The following is a 14,596-nucleotide window of genomic DNA, read 5'->3' as shown; positions in this document are numbered from 1 at the left end:
TTCAAGTCTTTCTCAAATTAATTTTTCCTTCACTTTTCTCTTTTTTGCATATTTTTTCCGTTTTCATAGGTGCATTTTAATTAAGTCATCATGTTGACCTGATTTGATGTCCGAGCTGAAAACAAGTATTAAATAAATTAATTCATTAATACTATTAACATAATTTTATATTTATACTTCAAAAATTGCTAAATTTTATTTATTTGCAAGAAAAGCTTTTATGATTTCAGTGGAATAAATAACACAGTACAACAGCTAATCTGGGGGGTGAGAAATTCCAAGTCAGGGTGATGGTACTAGGTCAGTATAGTAAAACCCTCAAAGGGTTTGGCGTTCGTATGTGTCAGTTTTTTTCTATGACCTTTTACATTTTTTTTCTTATCCTTTTTGCGGCTCCTTTATTCGCATATGCATAGCAATTCAATGGATTGTGACCTTCGCCAGGATTAGTCCAAGTCATTGCGATACCGAATGGCATACTTTCACGTCTTCTATTTTTCCAATCCATTAGACGGTTGTAGCAGCTTTTACACACTATATTTGGTACCCAATTTTCGTTCACTATAACATTTTGGTTGAAGTACATCTCGTATGTTTGAACAAAATCAGTATTGAAATTTCCCCTTTTTTATGTGTTGAGACATATCGAGTTATGTTAAACTACGTTTTTGCCAAAATGTTACAACTAAGCGAAAAAACATCAAGATAAGGAGAAAATTTAAAAGGTCATAAAAAAATGACACATACGAACTCCAAACCCTTTGAGGGTTTTACTATACTGACCTAGTACCATCATCCTGACTCAGAATTTCTCCAGACAATAATCCCAAAAATGTTCCACAGTGTAATTTACTGAAGGTCATGAATTCGTCGAAAACTTGCCTCATGCGAGGCAACCATCTAACTCGGCTAAGAACATAACAAGAGAATGTTAAAGAAAGTGTGCTTAAAAATGAATCTCAACAACTCCTATGGATCGACTTAACACATTTTGGTTAGTGTTTTGAGTATCGTACCAAAAGATTTCATTTTTTAGCAAAACCGGCCATGACCAGAGGTATTTAACAACATAGCGGCGGATCCTACATTCATCAAACGCATCATTACTGGTAACGAGACCTGAATATGGGGTCTAAATAGTTCAACAGTCTTGTTATGGCGGTATAAAAATAACCGAAACCGAGCAAACGAAAATTCGAAAGTCATTCCAGCCAAGGCTCATAACAAGTGTATGGAGAATACAATTATTTAACGTTGGTACGTTCGTATTGGCACAGGAGCATATTTTGAAGGCTTTTATAAAGACCTTCGTACTAAAATACGAGAAAATGTATTTTGTTCTTCGTCATCTAGGGATAAATATGATCAGATTAGTGTTCGAAATAATGCGTTAAAATAAATATGAATATCACTTAAAATTAAGCGAATCAGATATAGGGTTATAAATAAATATATATATATAAGTGATAAGTACGACCGGAAAAAGTTGAATTTCGGGTGATTGTCGTTTATACGCCATCCATCCGTCCGTCCGTGCGAGCTGTAACATGAGTCAAACTTGGGATATCTGATGATGAATTGTGATGAGGGTACAACAACAAAAGCTTGAATATTATAAGAACTTCTACCGATACTGTGAAAAGGAATAAAATCGGAAGAAACCCCTCTCACTCCCCTTATATCGGTAATGTTGAAAACTACTAAGAGCACAAAAAAATCAATATCTAAATACGTCTGAGATATTAAACTGTACACCCGAGATAGTATGACAGATTTTAATGGGAGACGGAAATTGGACCTTCGGCGTGGCACCGCCCTCTTTTTTGGGGGAATCACATATTTCGGACGAGCTCTATTGATTTCGACTAAGTTTGGTATGTGGAAGTATTTTTTACGAAAATTGGCATAATCGGACTACAACCACGCCTACTTCCCATATAGCACAATTTTAAATTAAATTTGATTCTATCTCTTTCCAGTTCACAAATCAGGAAACCGTTGATATAACAGCATAAAACTTTGCACTAGTAATTTATTTAAAGTATGCTATATTTTGACCAAAAGGATTTCGACAATTCCAACCAAAACCATTGATACTCGTAGGTACCGAATAAGTGGACCAAAGAATGTATAGTTGACTTTTGACCGAAAATATGGGATATTCAAATAAAATTCAGAAAAAATCCTTTCATGATAATAGTAACTGTGTGTGACAAAAATGAGTTGAATCGGGTCAATACTTCTCTGAGCCTCCATATATCTAATGTAATGATTTTTGAACTTCCGGGTGACTTTATAATGCATATATCGGCCAATATTTTAGTTATCTTAATGAAAATTACAAATTGATTGGTGATGGTATGTAAGGTACCTTAATGAACCCCAGAAAACATTGGCAAAAATAGATCATTTAGACATAATGATACTACTCCTCTTGAGAAATTACCACATTACACATGAACAGTACAAACGTATCTTTATAGAAACAAAAATTAAGTTTATTTAAAAGAAATTATTAAAATTAATAATAGGAATACAAATGCGATTAATTTAATAATTCAGCAGTCACGTCTTCGGTGGTTGTTGATCTACGACTTCTTTCTTACTGCTCTCGCCGAGTCGTATTTTCGGTCGCCATTAAATCAGAGGCGCATTTTGTAGCAATTATGTTCAGAGACGCATTTTTGTGGCGTGACAACTCGGCCCTTCCTGACCTAAATCGTCCTCGATTTCGTCGTCGGGTTCTAGCTCAGGACAATTTCTACACCAAGGCTTAATTTTGTCTGATGCGTAAACGGAACAAAATTTCTTGTTTGTTATTTGATACCCTGGGATATCTTCCAACAAGTAGCGATCGTTACCTAGAACTTTTCGAACAACGTATGGCCCTCGGAACTTAGGCTCAAGTTTTCTAGATTCACCTGTACAAGCTGGTTCGTTTTCGATGACTACCAAATCGTTTTCAACATATGTTTTGGGATTTTGATGACGTTTATCGAATCTTTGCTTCCATTTTTCACGTTCATTGGAAATGTTTACTACGGCTTGCTTACGTTTTTCTTCAGAGGACATTGTAGAGTGGTCGTCGTCAATATCATCATGTACGGCTGCTAATAATTGATTGGTGACTATATCTCGTAACGGAAAATCGAAAACAAGTTCATTCGGACTAAAACCCGTCGTTGCATTACGTCGAGAGTTCATGGTCCATTGGAGATCTTTCAATTTTAGATCCCATTCTTTCGGATTTTCAGTTGTTGTTCTGAGGAATGTTAAAATGTTTTGGTTCGCACGCTCTACTTGACCATTAGCTCGTGGAGTACGTACGGCAACTTTCGTGTGTTGAATGTTAAGATTACTGCAAAAGTCTTCAAAAGCTTTTGACGTAAAAGATGTACCTCTATCAGTTATTATTTGGGATGGTAGTCCAAAATAGGATGACATGTCATTTAGCGCTTTGAGAACGTGACTAGTTTTTGTATCACGTACGGCTTTAACTATTACAAATTTACTGAAAGCGTCAGAAATGGCTAATACATAGGAATTTCCCTGCTTGCTGCGTATAAATGGACCCATATGATCCAGATGAATGCGATGAAACGGAATTGGCTTGATAGAATCAAAATGCATAATGCCTTCAGGTTTGCCTGAGCGTTGTTTCTGATAACAACACTTAATACATGCTGCTATGTAGTTTTTAACGTATTTCCTCATTTGCGGAAACCAATATGTCTGTCTGATACGTTGAATAGTCGTTTCTAGCGCTGTATGTCCTGCTTGATCATGGCAGAACTGTACAATGCGCCAGCGTACCCCCTTTGGGACCACAAATTTTAGTCCATCGGGCTCTTTGTGATATAAACGATGATTGCGTAGCTGGTACTCAGCCTTTAAAGTTGAATTATTTGGTGATGTTACGTTACCCTTTAAAATGTTAATAATTTCGAGTAATTTTTCATCTTGGAGTTGTATCGTGAGAAGCCAGTCGTTGTCATTACTGGCTACTGTAAAGACAAAACCTGCTGGATCAACTTCGTTTGCAGGTTGATCAGGCGCTCGACTTAAAGCATCGACATGCTGTAAGCGACTACCTTGTCGATGTACAATAACGAAATTGTATTCAAGTAATTTGAGCCACCAACGTGCTATTTTAGATTTTAATTCTTTATGCTCTTTTACGTGAGCAATCGCAGAGCAATCGGTTACGATTTTGAACTGTTTCCCCAGTAGGTAAATGCGAAATCTCTCTAATGTCTCGACAACAGCTAGAACTTCAAGTTCATAACTATGATATCGGCTTTCTGTATTAGTACAATGACGACTATAATAGCACACCGGACGCCATGTACTACCGTCAGTTGATTGTAGAAGTACGCCTGCTAAACCGATGCTACTGGCATCAGTATGTACTTCATGTTGAGCATTGACATCGTATAAAACAAGAATAGGTTCGTTAGTTAACGCTTTGATGAGGTTTTCGAATGAGTGTTGCTGTTCACTACCCCATATAAATTTGTTTTGATTTGATTTCGTTAACAAAACAGTAATAGGCTTCGAAATCAAGGAGTATTCTGGGACAAATTTTCTGAAAAACCCCGTAAGACCTAAAAATCTTCTAACCTCCGTTGTATTAGTCGGTGTTTTAAAATTCTTTATAGCGGCTACCTTCTGCATACCCGGTGTGATACCGTTTTCGTCAATGATATGCCCGAGGTATTCTATTCGTTTTTCGAGAAATCTACATTTATCGACACGTAAAGTAAGTCCTGCTTCTTTAAGAAGTGAGAAAAATCTTTCTAGACGTAAAAGTCCTTCACATACAGTTTTACTTGGAATAATTATGTCGTCCAAGTATACTAACACTTCACCGGTATTGAGTTTCGACGCGATTTTGTTCATTATGGCTTGAAATATGGCCGGTGCATTCACTAAACCAAAAGGCATACGATTGAATTCAAAGTGACCATCTGATGTCACGAACGCGGTATACTGTTTCGATGATTCTTCAATTTCGATTTGATGATAACCCATCCGAAGGTCAAGAATGCTAAAATATTTATTACCCGCGAGCTGTGCGAATTGGTCTTCCATGTTCGGCATGGGAAATGGTTGTTTAACCGTAATTTTGTTTAAACTCCGATAATCTACACAGAGACGATGTTCTTTATTCTTTTTTTCGACTAGGACGACTGGGGACGAGTACGGCGATTCACTCGGTCTGATTATATTATTTTCTAGTAACTCGCTTACGATTTGCGATATGATAGGTCGTTTTGAGAATGGAATTCGATATGGCTTTAATTGAATTGGATTATCGTTATTTAAAATAATTTTCATTTTCGAGATTTTACACTTTCCAATATTTTTAAGACTGTTGGCGAAAAGTCCACGGTATTCATACATTATCTTTTCAAAATATTCGTTTTCGGTTTTATTCAAATATTCAATAGAATTAATTTGACGTATTTGTTCAACACGACATTCACCGCTTTCGATTATGAACCGCGTATTTGTAACACATAGTACATCTTTGCCGAGAAGTACATTTTCGGAAATAAGGTCATCATTGACTACCACCATGTCTACTTCGAGTTTATTATTATCAATTTTTAGCATTGTATTTATTTTATTGGTGGAGACGTATTCTCCCCCACCAAAACCATATAGGGTCGTCAATTCGTTTTTCAAGTTACCGATTTTCCTAGCGAATATTTTGCGCACAAGGGTGCGAGTGCTACCCGGATCGACAAAAGCATTTGTATTGTGTCCATTTACACAAATTACTTTTACTATACCCTCGTTATTATTTTCTTTATGTACATTATTTGCATTAGGCTTAAGAGCTTTATTATTCGATATTTTATTTACTTTCACGTTTTTCTTTTCGGGGCACTCGTCTGTTTTATGTGTTGTACGTTGGCATTTACTACACCTTGTCTTTTTCTGTGGTTCAGGGCAATTAATCGCGTAATGACCGAATTTAGCGCAATTGTAACATTTTATTTCACTGAACGAACGTTGAATATTGTTATTTACTGACAATGGAACACTTTTCGGATTTAGAGTTTGAGGTTTCACTGTGGATGACGCATTTCTCGATTTGGATGACCAGTTGGTATCATTATATACACTATAACTCATGATATCTTTTAATAAGTCTTGGCACCGATTGTATTCATTTGATATTTTACGCTTTAAATCGTTGTCGTTTACACCGTTCACAATATGTCGCGCGATGCTAGCTTCAGTTATACCGCCTTTGTTGCCAAGTGCTAGCATTCTATAAAAATATTCGACCGGTGATTCTGTTTGAAATCGTTTCGTTCGCGATAGCTTGATATGCGTATCAGCTTCATTCAACGTACACGGAAAATCAGTTAAAAATTTATTTACAAACTGTGGCCAGTTTACAAAAACACATTGTTGTGAATCAATCCACAATTTTGCGGATCCTCGAAGTTTTTGTTGCACCGCACAAATCAAAATTTGTTCTTGCCAGTTATATGCGTTCTTTAATATTTCGATACGTTTTATAAATTGAACTGAGTTTAGTGACGTTTCGCTTGTTGGGTTATATTCTGGCAACAACTCGACAATGTCTCTCATGCTATAATGAGAGGAATTACTAATTGGAACGTTATTTCCAATTGGTAAACGTATATCGGATATAATTGGAATATGTTGTGGTATGAAATTCACTCGCGTAGCCGGCGTTGTTGCATATTGGACATTTGTCGCGCTTGTATACATTGTTCGTTCGGGTGATGACATAAACGTTGGTTGGAAATTCGACGCACACGGAGTATTTTGCGCATTATTTTGTAGCTCATGCACACTCACGAGTTTCTCAATCGTTTTTTCGAGAGCTGACAAACGCTGTATCATTGTTTCGTTATAAACACTTTCACTTTCATTTTCTTTATTTATATGATCATCCAATCTTTGCGCCAGTTGGACTTTGGTACCAGACGTAGGCAAACCTGCATTCCTACACTTGCTTCTTAACTCTTTTAACGTTGTCATTTCTTTGTTTTATTACTTAGTTCGTATTAGTCTAATTAGGATATTTCAGCGATTAGTCGTTTGAAAATGAATAGCATTCAGCAAAGTTGCTGCCACAAAGGCGAGTGTGGAAATCGAAAATGTGCAAATGAAGAAAGGAAAGAAGTAATGATGCGACACTACAAATTTGAATTTGAACCGTTGAGCAAAGCGACAAAGCGTATGTCACCAGCTCCGATGTTCACGGGAGTCTCAACAAATGTTAGGTTATATACGATGGCTACGTGTTAGCCAAATAGAATCGTTTTCACTTTTTCATTTAACACTTTTTAACGTTCGTAGATCTCACAGCAACCACATTGCATATCACGATTTCACAACGTGCACATGTATGTACTTAAGTATATATCAAACGTTACTAGACGTGTACGTTTAAGCGCGTTGGTACAATTTCACTTCTTCTGAATATTGACACGTTATCATTTAGACATAATGATACTACTCCTCTTGAGAAATTACCACATTACACATGAACAGTACAAACGTATCTTTATAGAAACAAAAATTAAGTTTATTTAAAGAAATTATTAAAATTAATAATAGGAATACAAATGCGATTAATTTAATAATTCAGCAGTCACGTCTTCGGTGGTTGTTGATCTACGACTTCTTTCTTACTGCTCTCGCCGAGTCGTATTTTCGGTCGCCATTAAATCAGAGGCGCATTTTGTAGCAATTATGTTCAGAGACGCATTTTTGTGGCGTGACACATATTTTAACTCAATCAACTCAATATTTGTAATAGTTTAACACAATAGCAATACATGCAGTACATACTATGAGTGAACAAAGCATCTAATAGTTTCACACAATTTTATATTTAATTCCTATAAAAGCGTTCAAGAGGTAAATTTGTTACGCGTAAATTGTCAGACTTTGTTCTGAAGCATACCTGTCGCGGAGTTATTAAAATGTTTTATTGAAACAATTTTTTGAAAGTCCTGCTGTAATTGTAATTAGTCTGATATTTTGCTGGCTTGTTAAATTTCATGCAAATAATTCTTACACACACATATATACATATATATATATATACATATATATTATATATACATATATATTATAAAATAATCTATTTTCCGAATAACATAGTTCAATGTTTCAATCTTAGGTATGTATATGTTAACACTCTTTTCACTATTTTTTTTTGATACATCTAGAATCAAAATTTTTCATGTATAGATTATATAATATTGCGTGTTTGCTTTCACTTTACTTATAAGTAATTTACTTTTGCCGTTACACGTCGAGCTTGTGGCTACAACATTTCAATTTGCTTTCTTTTCCAAGTTTTCGCCCCACCGCTACTTCTATAATTAACATAATTCTGGCCTACCTGACGGTACTACTGCCAGTCGTAACAAATACAACGTGTATTGCGCAAATTCTTTGCGTTAATTTTACTTTGATGAACTTTTGCCAATTACGCTAATGTGTTTCGAAACATCCGTGGGTGTGAGTTCAAATCATGGCGACTACATACCTAGGTATAAAATGGCTTACGCTTAATTTGGTAATTATTGTTGAGCAACAAAATGAGGACAACAACACAAATTAGACCCTAAATAGTAAGCTATATTTACACATTACCACTTTTATGTTATTTCCATGCTTTGGTAATTTTTATTGAGCACCAAAATGTATTTCTTTTGTTGGTGCAAAAACGCTTCTTTTTTGGTCCCAAACTTTCAGTGGAAACAATATTAATAATAATAATAATAATAAAGTTATATTGAGTCAAGAGCGGCACATGCCTATCTTGTGCACTTGTCCCGTATTGGCAAGACTACGCTCTAAGCATTTGGGATCTCCACGGTATGATACACTGGAAGAGGTATCGATTCTGTTGAAATTCGCGCCAAGCGCAGGCATCCTAAACGATGACTACTGCTCATGGACCTAGTAACTGAACTCCATCTGGTATCGCAAAAGACCAAAATGGTCTATATGTGCCTCATTAACCTACCAGACTAACCTAACTTATATTGAATTAACAAATTCAATATGGGAGTGGTGAGATTGCAAAATTATCGGCAAATAATTTTGTATAGCAGATTTTATTGCAAAAACATCTTATTTAAAACTGCTAGCAGACAGCTTAATAAATCAAGATTATTTCGAAAAACTCTTCTATTCCAGTAAGGTAATAAATGCATTAAGCCAGTAGTAGCCAATTTAACTTTTATAATAAATATAACCACAGGGCTTTAACCTTTCCACTAAGAGAAAACTGATATTGGAAAATATTTTTATTAAATGGGAAGCTGTGATCGCATTCGTATTTACTTATAGGCAAGAATTATAATAAATTTATTTTGAACCAATTTTTTTCAAGCTTCAAAGACAGACTGTCTGTCTGCCCGTGCGTCTGTGTCTATCCATACGTCCGTCCGTCTATCCGTACAAGCGCTAATTTGTGAAAATGTTGATATAAATATCTTAAAGAAACTTAGGTTATACATATGTACTGAGGTAACGTTTAATTTATGCCCAAACATTTATGGAAATCGACTGTACTATCCCAAGGATCCAGAATACCAAATATTTGGAAATCAATATTTTTGTGATAGCTTTTGTCCAAAATAGGTAGATACTTCCCTTAGCCTTAATACGTTATTTCATGTCTATTTTAGAACTTCCGGCTTAATTTAAACTTTAATGAAATGTCGAAAGAGTCTCTTTCTTATAATAATGTAACTTCTAGTTGACGATCGTAGATATTGCTTTCAACCGTTTAGTTAAAATACATGTATCACAAGCAGAAGTTTGAAATATTTATTAGTGATTCTTACTTGTTTGCATTTATTTTTCACATTTCCAACAAATAATTACAGTAAAAATAATAAGATGGATTGAAAGTAAGCAATGGAAACACACAAGAATTCGTTTCCCACTTCACTGGATCGCCAGCCTATTTAAATATTTCAGAACCGTTCATGTATAATATTTCATTATTGAATAATAACACACACTTTATGCTCATTTTTTTTGTTTTTGTAATATGCCCAAAATACCGTTTAAGTGTCTAACAATTTCTCTAAAATTCTGTACTACGATTCGGTTTTTAAAATATTAAGAGCATCACCAGCACTTAAAACAAAATATTAATTATCAATGGCGCATGTTTCCCAAACTCGAATCTAAAAATTTCATATTTATTCTAGTATTTTATTTGTTTTTTTTTTCATTACGGTTATCGACCTTTGGTTATGACAACTCAGCTAAAGTGTTCACAGTTAGTTCGATCGGCTTATTGCGGTGAATATATTACTGGCATACAATGTAATTTAGTGCTCAGGTCAGTACTAAGCACTCCTGCAAACATTCACTCATACTTTTTCCATTATTTATAAGACATAAATGCTATTTATTTTGTTGCGCGATCGCACCCAATGGCTTTCAACGGTTGCCACAGGACGTAAAAGGCACGCCAATTTCTCATCGATAAAACTATAATACTTGCGCTTAAGGCCTTTGTTCATACCCTTATAAATATTTTTTTAGTTTTAGTTTTTTTCTTGTTTGTTTTTGTTGTTAGGAGTTGCAGTCAAGTCGTGAACACGTGCAGGCAATAAACTTATATATTTTTTATTTTGGAATAGCATAGCAGCAATACAAAAAGATACTTTTAATACTTAATACAGATAATAGTAGTACTCGTATGATGGTAAGGTGTTCAATTTTATAATAATAAATGTGCTTTTTCTGTACGCACATTTGCATACATTTTTGAAATTTGTCAGCCGCTTAGCACTTCATTCATTTGGGTATTGAAAAATTATTTTACCATGCTTTCGTTAATGATTATTTTTATACAGTTCATTACTTCTGTTAAGTAACTTAAGTACTTTGGCTTCGCGAACGAATAAGTACAACCTCCACAAAAAAACAAAATTACGCTATTTTTAATATAGCCAGTATATCTCTAGATTTTGAAAGCACACGTACTAAATTAAGATAGTTGATAAACTATCTTACATATAAGAAAATTCCAGTGATTAAATACTGTTAAAATTTTCAAAAACTCCATTTTCTTAACGTACATATATTTTAGAATACGCACAGAAAATTTAATATCGTTACGGTGAATATTTTCGAAGTTACACGCAAACTTGAAAAGGTATTTCAGGGTGCTTGTATATAAGAGCAAAACTGTAAACGTGTTTTTTGTTTAATTGAAAATGGAAAACGATTAGTTCAAACTTGAACACTAGCTTTATAAATATATTTTTAGTAATATAAAATTAGCAATTTTTCTTACCGATAAATATTTTTTTTATAAATATTTTAGGGCCGAACTTTTAGTCAAAAATCGATTTTTTTTGTAGAAACGAACACTCCTGAAGTGAAAGTAAAAATATACTGATGAAAAATGATAAGTCTTCGCTGTTCATTTTATTCTAAAAGTTATGTTTTAGTTTATTTCAATACGCTTTTAGCTCCTGGTTTCACTAAATCTATTTTGCATGATTTTGAAATACTTATTATAAATATTACATACTATTTTTCATTGATTAAATTGTTATAAATTTGTCTGTTACTTTTTCGGGCTTTCATAAACGATTTCTCTAATTTTGCGTACAAAAAATACAAAATTTTACTCATTTCAAGAAATACAGTTAAACATAGGTATTTACCACAATAACCTTATTATATATACAATTTTTTTAATATCTTTTTTCTTATAATATTCACAACCTTCAACCAAAACCTTCTCATAATATATACCATCATTTTACTGCGTATACGCAACGCAGTTTACGAGGGAACTGTCTGATAAATAACCGACCTAAAAATATATCTGAAAAAAAATTTCTACTTCAAATTGTGCATATTAGAATAGCGACTCGCCAAAATTTCAGAAATTTATCTTGCGCAATTATCTGTTGACAGTCGTTTTTGTGAGTCTATTTCGGTGATCTCCCCAAAATGGAAAAAAATTGAATATCGAGCTGTAATTAAATTTTTATTTTTGAAAGGCAATACGCCTTCACAAATCAAAGATGAGTTGGACTCTATTGACTTACCATTTACCACCGTATTTTTGGGCAGCTGAATTTAAACGTTCGCAGGAGCTTGGAAGATGATGAACGTTTGGGCGTCCAAAAACTGTAACCACTAATGATAACATCGCTAAAATTTATCAATTGTTACTAACGACCGCCGGATTAAAGTTAGGGAAATAGCTGAGATTATGAAGATGTCAAAAGAACGTATTTGTCACATATTAAACAAAGATTTGGTCATGAGAAAGCTGTCCGCGCGTTGGGTGCCGCGTTTGCTTACTCTAGACCACAAACGTGCGCGTATGAACATTTCCAGCGCTCTATTTGAAAGGGTTGCAGAGATAGCATCGCTGGGAGAAGTGTGGAGTTACAAGGAGACTATGTAGAAAAATAAAAAAAAAAATTTTAAAAACGCCATCATGGTTAGGTCAATTTATCCGACAGCCTTATTGTCTCAACAGCTGCACTTCAAACACTCCACACATAGATCGCCAAAGGCTGCTGTGGGGTCAATGATATGGTTTGCGGTCACTACCGTTATTTTACTGGTAGCATAGAGCCCACTGGCTATCATGTATACTTTTTTGTTGGCGTGCTTCTCTTATTAACTTTGCGCACATCATTACACACACAAGTGCCCGCAAGGACAACCACACAACCACTTGGAGTACACAATTCACCAGCGCAATTACAGGTAACACACATACACGTGCAAACACATATGCTCACTGACTATATTAAACTGCTCGCATGAACGCGTGTCTCGCCTGCTAGCCCCGTTTTACATACACACATGCATGCGCAACACTTATAAATATGTATGAGCTTAGGGCTCTTTATGCGCACAAATATGATATACTTAGTGAATGCGTATAAATCTGAGCCGCATTGAAATTACCATTTATTTATTTGAGCGTGGGCACTCAGGAGCAGCGGTGCGTATAGTCCATCACAATGGTAGCAACTCACAAACACCAATATGAACGCTCACTTTAAATGCATGTGCGTGTGTCTTTCGTTACAATCACGCAGAAGCAGGGCATTTCACTTCGAGCCGCGCACCGAAAAAACTGTCAAATTGAATTTACGACGCGCCACGAAATTTGAGCAGTCGCAATGTGGCTGCCTCAACATGACCACGCGGGACACACTGCACCTGCTTTTCTACTTTTTATCGCAAGTCCTTACGTAAGTGACGCTAAATCCACATACCGTTTGAAGACGGCACAGCAGACAGTCATGCAACGGGTACGTAAAACCACCTAGTGGTTGAGGTGCGTGCTTTTGCGGCGGCTAAAAACAGCACGACCTTCTGTTTCGGTTATGCCGATCCACGTTGAGTTGGCTCACAAAATCGCAGTTATGACATTTTTTGCTGGAAGCGTAGCGGAACGTCATAACTGTGCGTGTTGCACATACACGCAAACATGGTGCAAGCAGATTATGGTTATATTAACATATATCGGGTTTAGCTCATTTTATTGGCGTTTTGCATAGCATTCTTTATTATTTATTATTCTTGCTTCCAAGTTGTTGGTTTCTGAGCAAAATATTTACTTATTACTCCACTCTGCCACTTAAAGTGCGGTCATTAGGCGTTGAATAGCCCACTTCATCACTATCAACGCGTTCCCTGTCCACAATTAATCTGCTTCACTTTGATAACTTTGGCCTTCTTTACACATCACTCAATTATTTATTTATTTATGTACTTTGCCTTCGATTGCGCTATTTAATTTGCAATTCACAAATTTCGTATTCCAGCGTACCCGTCACAGTAGCTGTCACAAACCGGCATTTATTCGTACACCGGCACACAAAGAGCCACGAAACCCACACCTCGCCACGTCCGTCTTCATATAAACGCGATTTTGACTAATGTGTGTAGGCGTGCGTTTGTGTTGGTTTGTTTGTGACGCGCGCTGCATTCGATTGTTTTCTCTGCCTTGTGCTGCGTACAACTGAATTTGAGTTGAAGTCGTCGCACGCCTTTTGCCTAGGTTAGGTTTCATCTGCAATTCTTATCCGCAGCGCACAGTGTGGATAACACAAGAGCGCGCACGAGAGAGCCGCCTTTTGTGCTCTTTCAGTTCGGACAACATGTAGCTCTTGCGTCATTAAAAGTGCTTCATTTAAGAGTAGCTCTATACTCTCTGTTCTTTAACTGAGCGCATGACTATTTTATGAGCATTAAAAGGAGGAAATTGGCGCGGTGACCTCTCGACTTTAATTACAAAACTGCATTATGTCACTTTGTGTCTTCAAGCCGACCACGTGTGCGCTGGCACCAAAGTGCTAAAAAATTTACAAGAAAATGCCTGCAAGCCTGACGTCGCAAAATGTTGCTCATACGTCATGTCACGTCAACTTGCGTCTGCTTTTTTATTCAGATATACATACCAATGTGAGTGTGTATGTATGTCTGTTGTTGGTTAGTCTCATTTCTTTTTGTTCAGCTTTTAATTAACGTACAAAAAATAAACTTACACTAACAGCATTTATGTAGGGGTGTTGATATAGCATAAATG

At 35.7% G+C, this 14,596-nt stretch overlaps 1 protein-coding gene across 1 annotated transcript in view; it reads right to left on the bottom strand.

The window, feature by feature from the left end:
* LOC126767522 (uncharacterized) overlaps positions 1 to 14,025 on the bottom strand; it is a 617,976-nt gene extending 603,951 nt beyond the window's left edge. The window contains exon 1 of the mRNA XM_050485002.1: positions 12,967 to 14,025. The gene's annotated coding sequence lies outside the window, so the exon portion shown is untranslated. The remainder of the gene's footprint in view (positions 1 to 12,966) is intronic.
* Between the last annotated feature and the right edge of the window lie 571 nt (positions 14,026 to 14,596).

Source organism: Bactrocera neohumeralis, chromosome 2, assembly GCF_024586455.1.
Source record: "Bactrocera neohumeralis isolate Rockhampton chromosome 2, APGP_CSIRO_Bneo_wtdbg2-racon-allhic-juicebox.fasta_v2, whole genome shotgun sequence".
NCBI classification, from domain to species: domain Eukaryota; kingdom Metazoa; phylum Arthropoda; class Insecta; order Diptera; family Tephritidae; genus Bactrocera; species Bactrocera neohumeralis.
The sequence above is the reverse complement of the archived record's forward strand: the minus strand, read 5'-3'. Positions and strand labels throughout refer to the sequence as shown.